The sequence below is a fragment of the Acromyrmex echinatior genome, chromosome 2, assembly GCF_024713525.1.
Source record: "Acromyrmex echinatior isolate Ae372 chromosome 2, ASM2471352v2, whole genome shotgun sequence".
Classification (NCBI taxonomy): Eukaryota; Metazoa; Arthropoda; class Insecta; order Hymenoptera; family Formicidae; genus Acromyrmex; species Acromyrmex echinatior.
The window spans coordinates 25,606,740-25,624,780 of NC_141853.1; the positions used below are offsets into that span (position 1 = coordinate 25,606,740).

General features: G+C 33.0%; 2 long non-coding RNA genes and 1 pseudogene across 2 annotated transcripts; 2 read left to right on the top strand and 1 right to left on the bottom strand.

Moving 5' to 3' along the window:
* The first annotated feature begins 1,828 nt into the window (after positions 1 to 1,828).
* Positions 1,829 to 5,644, top strand: LOC147910687 (general transcription factor II-I repeat domain-containing protein 2A-like; annotated as a pseudogene).
* Positions 5,645 to 9,198: 3,554 nt separating this feature from the next.
* Positions 9,199 to 17,938, bottom strand: LOC147910688 (uncharacterized). Its single transcript, XR_015544111.1, has 2 exons — positions 17,403 to 17,938; positions 9,199 to 10,062 (listed from the first exon to the last, which is right to left on the bottom strand). It is a non-coding gene; the product is annotated as an uncharacterized LOC147910688 (long non-coding RNA).
* On the top strand, positions 10,069 to 14,337 carry LOC147910689 (uncharacterized). Its single transcript, XR_015544112.1, has 2 exons — positions 10,069 to 13,667; positions 14,134 to 14,337. It is a non-coding gene; the product is annotated as an uncharacterized LOC147910689 (long non-coding RNA).
* Positions 17,939 to 18,041: the final 103 nt, after the last annotated feature.

An 18,041-nucleotide genomic window follows, 5' to 3' on the forward strand; every position in this document is an offset into this window, starting at 1 on the left:
TAAACTGCCGCTTAATAAATATTATTACTTTATTGTAGAATGATAATAATTTTTTATTATTATTTTAACATTATTACAATAATTATATATTAGGGGTACAAATAAGTTCGTGTGGTTTTGAAAGAGATGGCGTAACTACTGTTTCATTCCACCGTTCCGTATTTCTAAGTATGCGTTGGATAGCTGTCATTAGTAGGTATTAAGTTCAATATGTGTCATTTGTTCGAATTGTAAACAACAATATTTTTACTTCGTCAAATATGTCGAACTTTGTACTAAATAAAGTGTTTTTGCGGGGAGTTTTACTGCATTACTTCAATATGAAGAAAAGTGCTGCCGAAAGTCATCGTATTTTAGTGGAAGTTTATGGTGACCATGCTCTATCTGAGCGAACGTGTCAGAAGTGGTTTGCACGATTAAGAGTGGTGACTTTGACTTGGAAGACCAAGAGCGTGCCGGATGTCCAAGAAAGTTTGAAGACGCAGAATTAGAGACATTACTCGATGAAGATCCATGTCAAACGCAAGAAGAGCTTGCATTATCATTGGAAGTGACTCTGATTACATTGTAACCGGTTTTTCACAATAAAGCCCCAAATTTCGAGAAAAAACCGCACGAACTTATTTGTACCCCTAATATTATATAAAATAAAATGGTGGTCATACAAATTTGAGAAAATATAAACTATTAAAAATCATATATTAAACTGGAGAGAACCTATTAAACTAACTAAACTATATGATGTTTTGTTGAATTTTAAATCTTAGTTAATATATAAATACAGGGTCCGGCAAAATGATCTCCCACATTTTGCACCGCCACTGTCCCCGAACCACTGAAGAGAGGGGGAGCTTAGCGTAGTCGGTTGGTAGCTCGCGCCTTGCCATTTCGGATGTGTGGTTTCAACAGGATGGAGCTACGGCTCATACGGCAAGAAGGACAATGGACGTTTTAAGGGAAATGTTTCCAGGACGCGTAATCTCGTTACGTGGAGACGTTGGGTGGCCTGCGCGTTCACCCGATCTTGCCCCATGCGACTTTTTCCTTTGGGGCTACCTGAAAGCGAAGGTTTTTCAACACCACCCCCGAACCATTGACGAATTGAAAGCAGCAATACGCCAAGAAATTACAGAAATATCGCCTCAAATTATTGCTCGAGTAATGGAAACTTTTAGAAATCAGCTTCGAATGTGTATCAAAAAAAATGGTCGCCACTTGGACTCTGTAATTTTCAAAACTCAATAAAAACAAATGGTATAGCATAAATTTTCAATTAATAAAAATAAAATCTAAATAGCATCTACAATGGCGTTTTTATTAAAGATTAAAATGTGGGAGATCATTTTGCCGGACCCTGTATGTTTTATACCTATTCATATATTTATACATATGTTATTTTTATAATAAAATATTGTTATTATTTTATTATTTTGATATTGTTTTATTATAAAATGATAATAAATAACAAGTCTAAAAAGAAGAACTTTTTTTTAACTCAGAAGTATGTATCTTTTAGACCAATGCTCGAAATTAATTGCCCATTTCGGGCAGATTCCTGAGGCAACTCCCATTCGAGACTTGGATCGAGCCGCCGATCGCTCACGTGACGCTGTGCCCCAGGAGCGTCGCGATACAAAAAGTATGCTGGGAGCATATCTTCCGGCAAATATCATTAAAATGTTTTCTTTCTCACATGATTTTATTTTAATAAATAATTAAAATAAATTTTTTATTATTAACATGTTTTATTATTGACATATTATATTCTGCAATAATATATAATTAAAAATTACAATATGATAATTATAATGTGGACAATGACTTTCCATATTATCTTGAAATATTATCTTTTTACTATTATTGATACGTTTTTCAAATAGTTTCTTTAGGTTTATTTAACTAAAAAATACAAAAAGGATGATTAAATATATATGATTCGGTAAAATAAAATTTTATATCATAAAATATTTTACTTCATAAAATTTGACTTTGCCGAGTCATGTATTTAATCATTTTTTTGTTATTTTTTAGCGGAAGAAACCTATTGAAGACTATATAAATACGAATGAAAAACCAGAAGAAAGAAAAATAAGTAATTTTCTTAACAGTATGAATTTAATTTTCTGTATTAATATAATTTTACTAAATATTATATACCCACAAAGATTTTAAAAGAACTAATTCACATTGGCGAGGATAGCGATGTATCGTCCAAGAAGAATATTTTTCTATTTTCGTGAATTTCGGAGAGATAGAAGTATAATAAATAAATAATTTTATTATAAATAGATACAATAAAGCCATATCTTATTAAAAGATTGCACATATATTCTTGTTATTCATTTTTCAGATGAAATCAGTGGCAGAATTATAATGCTATAATTGCGAAGAAGGGCAGTCTTATAACTATATTATTACACTCGAATCTTTATTACAATAACCATTAATATTTTTAGTACTATCATAGCATAATTAAATATAGCATTATCATTATTACAGAAATAGTATTTTCTATAATCTATTGTTATAATATGAATCTTTACATTTCGCGGTTTAATTAACCCCTGTAGCACCGAAAGTTCTCAGATAATATTATATTTTAACTGTATCTCAGAAATACTTTAATCGAAAAGCGAAATATTTCATAAAAGTTACGAAATATGTCTGAAACGTTTCTAAGATAGCTCTGGAATAGCAAAGGCATTCATATATAAAAATTATTCACAATTTAAATTGAATAAGTCATGATAACATCAAAATTACGTTAGATTAAATCATGATTGATAAAAAAAATGATTTTTGATAGACATTTGGAGCCATTTTGACGTCATGATGACTTTTTATTCTGTTTGGATATATTTTTCAATTTGTTGCATGTGATACATTTTAGATTTTAGACAGAAACATTTCTATTAAAACATTTCATATGATAGAATTCTTTATGTTGCAATATTTCATATAATATATTACAGAATCTTCTTAGAATTGTTGCACATGAGATGTAAAAGGTTGAAACATTTCTGAAAATTTTCCGCAGCAATCAGTGCTGTATGGGTGTAGGCATGCCTACTCCTGCCGTGCGTTGATGTGCAATTGTTTATCTCCTCTGCTGTTTTTCAACGGTTTTTTAGTTTAGTAGCAAAGCGTGTTACGACAGTGTACGTTAAAGGTTTCGTGCGGGATTATAAAGTTTTGGAGATTTTTTACACACAGAAAATGCTTCTTGCGTAATAGTGTAGTGATACGTATGATAGTACTACATTTGATAATGTTACGTGTAAAAATATGTTGCTAAGAAAAAAGAATGTACTAGTGTTTATTAATAGAACAAAGTGTAATAGTGCAGTGCTTGTATATATTATTTATTTATTTTAGTGTAATTCTGTCATCGATTTCACTTAAAGAATGGATAAATATATGCAACTTTTTGACAAAGTATGGGAACAAATTTTTTTTGCTTCTATTAATAATAAAACCATCTGTCTTCTGTGTGGTTATCAATCCTCTACTATTAAAAAATATATTCTTCAGGCATTATAATATTAAACATTCAAAGGACTATTCAAAATATGTGGACAAAGAAAAATTCGATTTAATTGAAGAATTAAAACTAATTTATAAAGAAGGTTGTAATTCAAGTTCTCATGTTCATAATACTACACCTTCAGTAAAAGCTCTTACAACGTCGTATGCAATTTCAAATTTAATTGTGAAAATTCTATGCCGTTTTATGAAGGAGAATTTGTAAAGGAATGTATCATTGCAGCAATAGAGTCGTTTGGAAATTCATTAACTCTTGAAGAAGCTGCTAGCATTCCATTAAGTGACAAAGTCACAAATTAAGTGACTATAAAGTCAAGAATCGATGACATTGTTGACTCTTTAGAAAATAAATTAAAATCTTTAGCTTCTTGCTCTTTCTTTTCATTATGTCTTGATGAGAGCACCGATAATCGACATGTGAGTCAATTGAGTATTTTTGCGAATCGTGCAAAACGATTTCTCACATATCGAGGAGCTCTTAGATTTTGTCTCATTACATGATACGACAACGGGAATTGATATTTTTGAAGCTGTTAATCAAACTCTTCAGAAATTTAGTATAAATTTTTTGGCTATTGTAACTAACGGCGCAAAGGCAATGACAGGTTCGAAAAATGGATTTTTCGGTCAATTGAGGCAGCGAGCTTAAAATTCCCTGTTATTCACTGTATCATTCATCAAAAAGCGTTATGTGGGAAAGTTGTGAAATTATGTACCGCAATGCAAATGATTAGAAAAATTATTAATATAATTATAAGCGGTCATAAGTTCCTTTCTCATTGAAAGTTTCAACATTTTCTCGAGATGCATAACGCACTTTATACAGATGTACTCGTATATTGTGAAGTTCGGTAGCTCAGTGCAGGAAAAAAAATGTTTAGAAAAATTCTTTGCAATAAGAAAAGAGATTTTCCTTTTCTTGCAAGAATATTTTCCAACAAAATGTGATGAATTTCAATTTTTCTTTGAAAATTTAGATTCACTTTGCGAGCTTGCTTTAATTACTGATATGTTGATATGACAAACCATTTAAACATTTTAAATTCGAAGCTGCAAAAGACCGATCAAACTATTTCACAACTCGTTAGTCATATCGATTCTTTTTGCAGAAAGTTAATATTATTCAAACATCAATTAGAAAATAATGTTTTTCATTTTTTCCTTTCTTGCCAGATTTTGTTTGAAGAACACGGTACAAATTGTGATTTTCGAAAACAACTAAATATAATCGAGTCCTTAATAGGTCAATTTGATATGCGTTTCAGTGATTTCGAAACGTTAAAACAAGATTTGACACTGTTTGAGAATTCTCTCATTATACAAATCAAGGAACAAAGCCTAGAATTTCAGGCAGAACTTTGCGATTTACAATGTGATTTTTCTTTGAAAATACGACTAGAAAAGGAGAATGAATTCTTCAAAAGTTTAGATGCATCATGTTATCTACGTCAGAAAGTCTTCAAATTTTCTCGATGTTCGGGTCCACATATTTGTGGGAATGCTCTTTCTCTAAAATTTACGAAAAATGATTCTTTAAACGATGCATCGTTATTCTCGTTAATACGAACTACTTCTTCTAAAATCTCTCTGGATATATCCCTAGTAGAATCGTGCAAACGACCCAGAAGGTCAAATTAACATTTTCAAGAAAATTAGTTGCTTCTATTTCATCCTCATACATTTCTATAAATATTTTATATTAGAGAATGTTGTTTTCCTATCGAACTACATTTGATCAGTTTCTTCATTATTTTTTAGTGGAATAGGCCTACTGGGGAAACCACTTAAAAAAAAAAAACATCAACAATAGTACCTCTGAGGTAATGTAGAAAGCTATTGTCCATATCGTAATTACAGTATTATAATAATTACTATATTATCGCTTATTATATTAGGTGTTGGAATTAATTCGTAGCGTTTTTAATGAAAGAATGTTATTTATTTCACATGAGCATTAAAAAATACATTAATGAAAGTACTTCCCATCACTTGTAAAACGCTACGAATTAATTCCAACACCTAATATTATTGTAGAATATACACATAACATGTTAATAATAAAAAATTTAAATATTAAAAATCATGTATTATAGGAAAGAAAATATTTTAATGATATTTGCCGGAAGATATGCATACTTTTTGTATCGCAACGCTCCTGGGGCACAGCGTCACGTGAGCGATCGGCGGCTGAGTCTCGAGTGATAGTGGGGATCGCTTCAGGAATCTGCCCGAAATGGGCAACTAATTCCAAGTACTGTTTTAGACATAAGATATATAAAAGATGTTTTTTAGATATCTTATGCAATATAAATTTTATCTGGGAAATTGCTCTATCATGTCAGATTCCGATATTTTAATCTAAAAATGTCAAAAAAGCCTACTTCGGGCATTTTTAGATTAAAATATTTCGTAAATCTAATGTAATGGAATAATTTGAACTATGGATTCGAATTCAGCATAAAAAAATCTACGAAAATCACTTATGATTATAAATATATATATATATATATATATATATATAGAGGTCAACATAGTAACATGAAAAAAAAAGTAGATGTATTATAAGTGTGTTCACCGGTCTTAAGGCGCCTCCGGGCGATATGATTAATGTATACGCTAACTTTGCACACATATGCTAACGGTTACAGGAGAAGCTACTGAAATAGCTGTGCTAGCAGCTGTTCAACAAAACCCACATGCAAGCACTCGGCAATTACATCGCGATTCCGGCATTTCCAGAGATAGCATTCAGAGAATATTGCACCGTCATAAGTATCATCCATATCACATATCACTGCATCAAGAACTTCATGGCGATGATTTTCGTAATCGAGTGGTGTTTTGTGAATGGACACTTCAAAAAATGCAAGCAAACCGCAGTTTCTTTCTTAATGTATTATTTTCAGATGAATCTACATTCACGAACCATGGTGGCGTTAACAGACATAACATGCATTATTGGAGTGTAGAAAATCCCCACTGGTTACGACAAGTAAATCATCAACGTCCTTGGTCGGTGAACGTTTGGTGTGGAATCATAGGAAATAAACTAATTGGTCCTTACTTTATTGAAGGTAATTTGAATGGAATGAAATATCGAAATTTCCTGGAACAGGAACTACCATTACTACTTGAGGATGTTGCCTTGGACGTTCGACATAGGACAATGTGGTTTCAGCATGACGGTTGCCCAGCACATTTCTCAGCAGCAGCCAGGGAAATACTAGACCTAGTGATTACAATGGTCGGTGGATTGGTAGAGGTGGCTCAATTAATTGGCCTGCTAGGTCACCTGACTTAACATCGCCGGATTTCTTCCTATGGGGTTACCTAAAAGGTAAGGTATATGAACAAGTGCCAACAATTCGCGAAAACGTGGTAGAACGTATAAGAAATGCTTGCGCAGAAATTCCCGCAGATATGATACTGTCCTGTGTAAAGTCATTTGAAGAAAGAGTCAACAAATGTATTGAAGTGGAAGGTCGAAATTTCGAACACTTACTCCATTAAGTGAACATAAAGCAAGCACCCCGATTTGTGAGAGGCAAGGGAACTCACGCTAATCTAGCACCCCGAAGGGAACAGAAAAATACTACGTCCACGTCGTTATTCCCGGGTAACGCAAAATGTATTTTTTGATAAATTTGTAATGAACTCCATGATTTTTTTCCCCGATACTTTCCATTATTGCTACACGTATGAAACATTACAACAATAATATCAAATCAAGAAGCTTCCTATTTAAGTTCTTTATGCCCCCCCCCACCATGAGGGGGGAGGGCAAGTTTGCTTTCATTCGAAGGCAGCTTTTAAAGCGAACAAATTTCATTAGCCACCTTTTTTTGTCCCATGCATAGTTCTAGAGTTATTTCAATGTCTTCTGATAAATTTGGATTTTTATCGATTACAGCGCCACCTGTGAACGAAAATGTTAAAGTTCGTAGGTCAACTTGGCGTACTTTTTCCTGGAGAATCCAAATCTGCAATAAAAAATTGGGGTTCCTATTTAAGTTTCTTATGTTCCCCACCCCCACTCCGCCCCCGGGGAGCGGTGGGGGCCGAGTTTGGTATCATTGGATTCCCCCTTTCGTGTCGAGCAACTTTCGTTGCACACATTTTTTTATCTTATGTATAGTTCTCGAGATATTTCAATGTCTTCAGATAAATCGGCCACCTGTATATATATATATATATATGTACGAGGGGTATCCAGAAAATAAGTTCCGTTTTTTTTTACAAATAAAGTTTTTATTGAAAAAATCTAAAATTTACATGGATAATACTTGACAACTTCTAGTCTTTTTCTACATAATTCCCGTCAATCTCAATACATTTTGTATATCTGGAAACAAGCTTCGAAATCCCTTCTGCATAGAAACTTCCCGCCAGTTCTTTAGTCCAGTTAGTTACAGCTGTCTGAACTTCCTCGTCGCTTTGGAAGCGTTTTCCGGCCAAGGACTCCTTCAGTTTCGTAAAAAGATGGTAGTCCGATGGTGCTAGATCCGGGCTATACGGTGGGTGGGTCAAAACATCCCAACTAATCTGATTCAAAAGTGCAGTTGTTGAAGCAGCGACGTGCGGCCGAGCATTGTCGTGAAGAAGGGACACACCAAAGGGATTTAAAATCTTGAGCAAAAAGAAACTGAATGATGCCGCGCAAAACAACTCGAGAAGGAATCGGAATGGAGGTGGCGGGACGTGAAGTGGAGGACTCCATTTTGATAACCTGACCGTGTTTCACGAGCTACTGACGCCGAACACCGCTCATTCTATTCGGTAGCTTCCCCTCTTCAATGCTGTGTTGCCAGCTCGCTCATATTAGGTGTTGGAATTAATTCGTAGCGTTTTTTAATGAAAGAATGTTATTTATTTCACATGAGCATTAAAAAATACATTAATGAAAGTACTTCCCATCACTTGTAAAACGCTACGAATTAATTCCAACACCTAATACATCGACCTTACTAAACGTATAATACAAACGGAACTTATTTTCTGGATACCCCTCGTATATATGTATGATATTTACTAATACATGTTATATTTGCAGTATACTTTTTTCATATTATATAAGATGTCTCAAATCAACTGTACACCCCTTTTATTTCGGAAGCAGAGCATTTTAGAAAAAAGCGTTTCAGACAAAAATTGTGGAGTTCTAAATGATCTATTCAGTGATCTGGTCTGACAAGCATTACCAGGGTCAAAGCAATGTCACTTTGAATTTTTTAAATGGAACCTTTTATTTTTTATTGCATATTCTTGTAGCACATCTCGAGAGCTTTCCAAAATATAATAAAATATGTTTTCATAAAGTACTTTTCGAGTTGAAAATTATAGTACGCCGGCATTTAGCATTACGCAAGCCGTCGAACCGACGGCTAAACCTCTTGAATGTTGTTCAGAATCATGTCCTGGATAACATTTGTCAAAAATCAAGGCCATTGGAGATTGTTTCTCTTATTTTCATTTTTGCACTGAAAATCAGGAGACACGGTAGTATCTCGACGCTAAGCCAAGTTCAGTGACACTCGTCGCCGTGTCTACGCGAGCCGGCGAGTTGCGGGGGATTATTGGATCTCAATAACGGCTAAACTGATCAAGTTTTATATACACTCAATCGATAGCTATCGGTCGGATTGTATAATAAAAGTGTTTTTATTTTTTTTCTGCGTGCCCTACGAGCGGAGATATTGCGACACAAAGTCCCGATATGAAACTTTTAAAATATGTCGTCATGTTTATTATGTTCATCATTATGTTCATTGCCCACTCGATATATATGAGGCCTGTTTTTTTTGGCTGAATTGGTGCAAAAGTTCAGCCAAAAAGAATAGGCCTATATGTAAACTGGCCAAATGTACTGTAGTGTTTTGGTGTGAGAGTGCACTAGTCGTCCAGTCCAATAATGTACTGTTGGACATTTTGACGCGAAAGTGCGTTACGTTAGCGTATTGATGCAACAAGCGCTGGCGGTGTATGGCAAACAAAATTATACGCTGATATTTGTTAATAATTTTAATTTTAATAACTCAACTAAGAAATGATAATGAAAAGAGATTTATTCATCGTCTTTATAAACATTGCGCATAAAAGAGTCACAGAAATATTACATAATATTATAGTGATATTCTGTAATGTATCTCAGTAATATTCCTGTGTTTCATTTTCGTGAACATTGTAATATTACTATGACATTTCAGTAATGTTTTAACAATATTTCTATTAGATTCTATAATAATATTGCAGTGGAAAAATGATATTGCTGTGACATTACGTGCTGTGTGGGATATTATAGCTTTACAAGTATGCATATTTATTTATGGAACATTTATGTAATGAAAAATCATGATTTTAATAATGTATTAACCAAATATTTATTTATAATAACAAATTTATATCAATTGTCGATAATATCAAAATTCTTCAATTACCTCTGGGTCCTTGGGGTCCAAAAATTTGTCCAAAGTTGACGATCTTTAATAATAAACTCGTCGATGGTATGAGTCACACGTACAACTGAACAAATTTGAAAAACTGAAATTAGCTTTTTTCGGGATTCGATCTTCAGATCTCTATATCGATTACGCTAATTTTATTCGGACTGATCACAATCCCATTAACATTGTATAATAAAAGATGTCAAAACTCTAATGAAGTGATAGCGTTGTGAATTTGACAACGAACACATACGCAATGTTTACGCGTCAAGTCAAACTATCAAGAAGTCCATTTTATATTTACGTAATTATTAAATATTTACGTATATTTTTACGTAATTATTTTTACGTAAGCATGACGACGCTACCATATCGCTTGACAATAAATGATGCATGATATTTAATAAAAATTTTGTTTTATATTATATATATCCTGGTAAAAATAAAAATCGAAGCGTAAGTCGAATATAACAGAAGCATAAACAAAACACTTCGAAGCGAAAATTGAAACATTAAAATATAAAAGACATGCAAAATGCTTCTTTTACGTTTCATTGTTCCAATTTTCGTTTTCTAAAAGTTTTTACATCTGATTTACGTTCCGATTTTTATTTTCATCAGAATAAAAACTTTCATTAAATATTGCTCGTTATTAATCATTCGGTAATTGTTTAAAATAAGTGCCTCACTTCCAATTTCGATGAAATTAAACTTATTCGATGTGGTTTTGACAAAATGACAGAATCTGGTAGAAAAAAGAGACTGCTTTCTGAAGCGAGATATTAAGTGCTAAGATTGACTATTTAGATTTCGAAACCTGTCAATCAACATATTAATGTAGTGAACTGCGTATGTGCTGTGCAGTTAATTGGCGTGATTGCTTGGCTGTGTTCCAAAATTTACTATCAGTATTAAAAATCTATAGTTTATGTTACGTGCACTATAAATTTTCAATATTGGCAGTAAATTTTGGAACACAGCCCATATTGATAACGTGCATGCGTTTTAGAAATCTCTCTGCTCTAAAAACAAATTCTCTGTTTTAAAAACAAAAATTATATTTAAAAAATAATTTGTGATCCGTATTTAGAATACGATTATAACGATAGTATGCTAATATGCTATAATTTACGTTGCGCATACTATAGAATTTCAGAGATAAAAGCAAGTTTTTATTGATAAAAAAAAGCGCGTTTTGAATATCGGCCTGTATCTTTAATACAAAAATTTTGTGTTTGTAAAGTAGAAAATATGATTGAGAATGTCATTGAGTGATTGATAAATTTCAACTGGTGAAATTTGCCTTATGGATAAGTTTACTGCTATTTCTATTTCCATCAGATTACATAAATCTAAAGTATCTTGATTGGTTCATCGGCTTAGGCATAATATTATGCTCTGCATAATACAATAGAAGTAATAAGGTATTAGGAATAAAGAATAAACGATTTTAATCTATCAAAAATCGGATACATCGGAATGATTTCTGATAGGTTGAAATCGTTTATTATTGCGCAGGGCCTTATGTTCACATCTTAAGATCACTGAAATATAATACTACTCCAGGTAGCAAAGTTTATCATTTTGACGTCAAATTCAAATCGTGTTTGTACAAATGACGTCAAGTGACCAAAAGGTGACCATAGATTTTATTAGATGTCATTATGACGTCAGTATGATGTCATTTCGTGACGGCACACTAACGTCATTTTCATAACTTCATTCCGTGATGTCATAAGTCACTTAGTTGGGTAATATAATGGTCAGTAAAAGATAGATACAAAGTCAAAACGGCTCATTGATGATGTCAATCGTTTGTAACATTCGACCATGAATTCAATTTGACTTTATTAAGACGTTAATAATAGTCAATAAAGGCCTAAAATATGACAAACTTAGTTACCTCTGGGACTGGAACGAGCGCTGGCGCTAGTTTCGCGATCTCACAAAGAACATTTCTAACCTATACTTAGTTATAACTGCACATGTGCAATACCGTCTACTGCACATGCGCAATTATAATTAAGTGCAGATTGAAAAAAGAATAAAGATATCAATTAGAACGCTCTCTCTCGAATCATTGTTAATAAAGATGACGTGAGGCAGTTCCAGTAGTATTACATTTCAGTATTATATTTCAGTGCTTAAGGTTACTGTTATAAAAATTTTTTCTGCGACAGCCCTAATGCATGGTCTACAATGAACAGTAGCAGTAGTGGATTAAAGAATAAGCGTAGAAATCGATCATAGTCGATTATCCTCCTCACATTCGACTATGATTGGTTGATTTCTACGCCCACTATTGCTACTGTCTATTGTAGACCATACACAATCCGTGATCTACAAAGGCAATATTAGTAGTGGATTAAAGAGTAGGCATAGAAATCGATCAATCATAGTTGATACAATATAATCAACTTTGACAATGAAATGATATATTTTATTAAATAACGTGACAATGTCATTAGTAGGTAATTAATGGTTTAAAATATTTATATACTTTTACATTTAACTTTGCTAATGTCATGAAAAGCAGCTTTTAGTAAGCATTGATCCAGTGTAGTGCAAATGATCAAATTCATTATCAAGTAATATGTAACAATGCACCCCCAAATCGCATTGTATCCGGCGTCAACATCCTGCCGGATACCGCCGCAGTGACCTCTGGTCACTTGTGAGCGATGAGAGCGCGGTGCGCTCGAAAAAGTCTGAAGCACAATTCACAGGTCACAACCGTTTGGCAAGAAGCCGAGAGCAATCGCGGAAAGCTGAATAGCACGTCTTTAGCTCGTATCGCAAATCGGCGGAAATCGCCGAGCGACGCTGTAACAATATGAGCGAGAGCAACAACCGAATAAAAGCCGTGCTTGTAGCGCGAGGCGCTCTCTTTTTTATTCCGCCGCTTTCCCTACTACCAGCTCCGATTCCGCTCGTTACCACCAGCTTCTAGATCGATTTGCAACGCGACCTGGAGTAGAGCGTTCTTTATTTCCGTCGAGCGTTCTCGATAGTTGCCGATCGGCTTCCTTCGCGGATTTGCACCGATAAGAATCCGGGAGTAGAGCGTACTCCGCCTCCGTCGAGCGTTTTTGAAATTGATTGTAGCTGCCGCTGCATCCTCGTCGGCCTCAGCACTAGACCTAGATCAAGGGTTGAGTCTCAGTATCTGCCGAGCGTTCTCAGTCGATCGCTGAGCCTACTCTCATCGCGAACACACGCCTTGCGCGTCGCGTCCGCGTCTGTGTTACGTCGCGGCTGAGTATACTCGCGACTGCGAATATACAATAGTAAATTGGGGCGCCTCCCGCGTCCCGCGTCGCCTGCGTCCAGCGAGCCCGCGAGCCTACGTACGCGCTCACTCGCGCGCGCGCGCGCGCACGCACGCACGCACGCACGCACGCATCTATTATAAGCATTATACGCATACGCCACTACGTTCAACAAATATTCGTTATATTCGCTATAATCAATCGAGCCGATTTGTACATCTCCCCTCCTTGCCTGAATCTCTTTATTGCGTCCAACCCGTCTTCCGTCTCCGACAAGTTAGTCTGCATAAAAATCAGGTTGTTACAAGTATTTTAAGACGCTAATGCGGCCTTCTGATTGATTCATGACACCTCAAGATTGAACTTAAGACGATCTTGAATATAAGAACTGTCTATGAATAACTGATTAACCTAAGTAAGTGTTACGACAATTCTTGTATTCAGACTTTTATGTTATGGACCTTAGCAGAGAGCTGACTTAGTCATAAAGTCGATTCTACATTAGTTTCAAATTAATTGCAAGTTTGTTTTTAGCACCTTAATATTTTGCATATTAGCATCTTAAACCTTGCTTGAAATTGAAAATGGACTATGGATTCCAGCTTTAAAGTCTTGTCTTTAGTAACGTACACGAATTGTCTTAAGATTATAAGGAGCTGCGCACAATGAAAGAAACAGGGAACAGAGAATAAGAATTTCAATCTATCAGAAATTATATAGTATGGAATACAGAGTTTCTGATAGGTTGAAATTCTTTGTCCCCTCTATTTCTTTCATTATGCGCAGCCCTTAAGTCAATCTCCCTGCTACGATCCTATGCTTGTACTTTGTTAAGGGGATGCTGGAGCGAAGGCCGAACTTGATCAAAGTCGATATTACAGGTTTTCATTTCCAATGTATAAGCTGCTTACGCCCTCTGAAGTTAATATGCTCATGCAGGAAATTCGATCGATTAATTATCGATATTTTTATTCCGTTTCCTACATTACCATCTTAACAGGGACGTGTATTAGGGTCGGTCCCACAATGTAAGATTTATTTTGGAAAATTTTCCAATTTTAGAATTGAAAAAAAAATAAACATAATTGAAGTTAATCTTATATTTGTAGAATCGGACCTTAGAAATTTAGTTGCATTATATACATATTTAGTTGTATTATATACACATGCAATGTAGGCCGTGTTCTAATATATATCACCAGTACTAAAAGTCTATAATATACATAAAATACAGATTTTTAATTAATAGATATATCGATACGAAACCGTAATAGCACTTTTTTCTTACATCCAATGCCATTTTAGGTTACGATAATATATTATCATAAATGAATATCATTATATATATATATAGATATTCATGCAAATATTCTCTATGTCCATTTTTATGCAATAATAAAATATTTTATATTATAATGTGTATAATGATATATAAAATGTAATTCTAACGTTGTATATAAAAAGACATTCATGAATACGAATTACAATTACATTTTATGTGTATTATAATATATGTGTATATACACAATAACACAAAAAATATTATACTATTATTGACATATTAGAAAACATAAACATGTTAGTGAATTAATGATATATGCAATATTAAAATTATATTTTGTACATTATTGTGTATATGTACATTATAATACATATAAAATATAATTATAATTTATATTCACCAATAATGTTCTGTTATATGTTACAACAATGTTAGAATTATCATATTAGGTGTTGGAATTAATTCGTAGCGTTTTTTAATGAAAGAATGTTATTTATTTCACATGAGCATTAAAAAATACATTAATGAAAGTACTTCCCATCACTTGTAAAACGCTACGAATTAATTCCAACACCTAATAGTATAATGTACATACAATTTTCTATATTAGATATATAATCGACATATTAGTAATGTATAAGTATTATATTATAAGTATCTATCTCTTTTTATTAGACAGAGTAAAAAGAGTTACATTATGTATGTGCAATGTCGTATTCATTTATATATATATATATATATGAAACACGTGTCCATATATTGACAATAATATATGTTACATCTTGACTAAATCCTAAATGATATTGATCATAGGAAAAAGTGATACTACAACTGTATTTTAATATTCACTGCGAGTACTGAAAATACGTAACTATAAATTTTCAGTATTGACAGTGTACATTGACACATGGGCCTAAGCATTTTTCCTGTCGTACAATGTCATTTTAGGTTAGGATGTGATATGTATTAGCTATACATAGATATATTGTATTACACATATAATATACATAGCTATACCTATTTTTTGCTATGTTTAATAAAAATATGTAGAAGTTAATCATATTAAAATATTGGTGATGTACTTAAATATAATACACACATAGGCAATATTGTACAATATTGCATATATGTACTATAATGTGTGAATATACATACGTTGCAGATAGAAGTTATCAATGCTAAGCTGTTTATGTATTCCCTGTGTTTAAATATGCAATATTAAAATTATATACATATATAAAATATATATATATATATATATATATATATATATATTAGGTGTTGGAATTAATTCGTAGCGTTTTTTAATGAAAGAATGTTATTTATTTCACATGAGCATTAAAAAATACATTAATGAAAGTACTTCCCATCACTTGTAAAACGCTACGAATTAATTCCAACACCTAATATATATATATATACACACATAAAATGAGGATTTATCAGAGGATTCGTAATTTGATTATTTTTTTTAAGATGTTACGTCTGATCATCTGCGTTTGACTATCGTTAACTTTGATTTATGTTCGTTGTATGTATATTCTGATATTGAAAATATAAAAGTATATATCACTAATATTTGATCATAAAAAAACATATCTCTTTTTATTAAACGTAGAAAAAAGAGGACATCAGTACACCTTTTTGTTATACATAACAAAAAGAGATGAAATAGCTACACACGTATGTGAATATGAATTAGAAATATATTTTATAATGTGTACACATAATGCACATAAAATATAATTCTAATATTCTGTGTTCACTAATAGACTGTGTTTATATTATATCTGCATGAAAAGCTAAGCATGAGTAACTTCTATCTGTTTTTATTATGGGCCTTCTACAATAACACATTAGTTACAAATCAGAAGTCAGAAGCTAAAAATTGATCAATCACAGCCAATTTTTAGCATTTGACTTCTTATTTATGGCTGATTTATGGCTTATAATTGTAAAAGGTCCATTAATAATAAAAAGAGATGGAATAGAATACATATATATGTGCAATGTATTTACGTACTGACAATACATGTTACATCCTAAGTTAAAATGACATTGGGAATAAAGGAAAAAGTGCTATTACATTACACGTGTATACATGTATTTCAAATACATGGTTGCATCCGAAAATATATCTAAGTCACAGTCAGAATGTTCATTTAGTAAAAATATACTTATTGCAACTTGCTGTTAGTCAATGTACCTGTAAGTGCATATATTTGTTAAAACACTTTGAATATGATATACTTACATACATTTCATAAACGTACAGCATCGTACAAAAATTATGCATGTGACTATTAACTGTGTAATGTATGTTGTATATATGTGTATATATATATATATATATATATATATATAGTCAGCCCACGACGAATGCCTCTGACATTTATTTATAACTAGCAAAAGCGCGATTTACGGCTGTGGCATTTTGTCATAGCTAGCCAGCTCACAATTAATGCCTCTGGCAGTAAATTAAATATAGTCAGCCCACGATGAACGCCTCTGACATTTATCTATAATTAGCCAAAGCACAATTTACGGCTGTGGCATTTTGTCATAGCTAGCCAGCTCACAATTAATGCCTCTGGCAGTAAATTAAATATAGTCAGTCCACGATGAACGCCTCTGACATTTATCTATAACTAGCCAAAATATGATTTATGGCTATGACATTTTGTTATAGCTAGCCAGCTCATGATTAACGCCTCTGGCAGTAAATTAAAAATAGTCAGCCCACGATGAACGCCTCTGACATTGGATCATAATTAGGCAAAGCGCAATTTATTGTTATAACAATAAATTTAATCATATCACTTGTATGATAAATAAAAGTGATATTTTCACGAATAACATAAAGCTAACCTTTCTCATTCTGGCTTTATAGGATGCCAACAAGAAACACACATCACAATAACCAATTTTGGCCTTCTAGAGTGCCTTCCAACAAGAGACACAGTGCGACACGATGCATCATTACAATCTTGTTCGATAATACAAGGATGAGATATTGTACTGTATTGTACTGAGTCGCTTGTTATAAAGCACCCATAACCTTCTCTTATCAAAGGCAGACAATATTCTGCTACTATTTTTTCTATTTTGTGGACAAAAACACTATATAAATATATATATATATATATATATATATATATATATATATATATATATATACATATACACACATATATACATACACACACACACACACATACACACACACACACACACACACACATATATGGGTGTGTGTAGAACATTAGTACACTACACTACATTGACAGTACTGTTGTGCGGCAATTATACTGTGAACGCGCGTCATACTGGTTACAGCTGATTGACTCGTATAACGCCATTGTTTTCTACACATACAGCGTCACGCAAAATGATATATGTATGTATATATATATATATATATATATATATATATATATTAGGTGTTGGAATTAATTCGTAGCGTTTTACAAGTGATGGGAAGTACTTTCATTAATGTATTTTTTAATG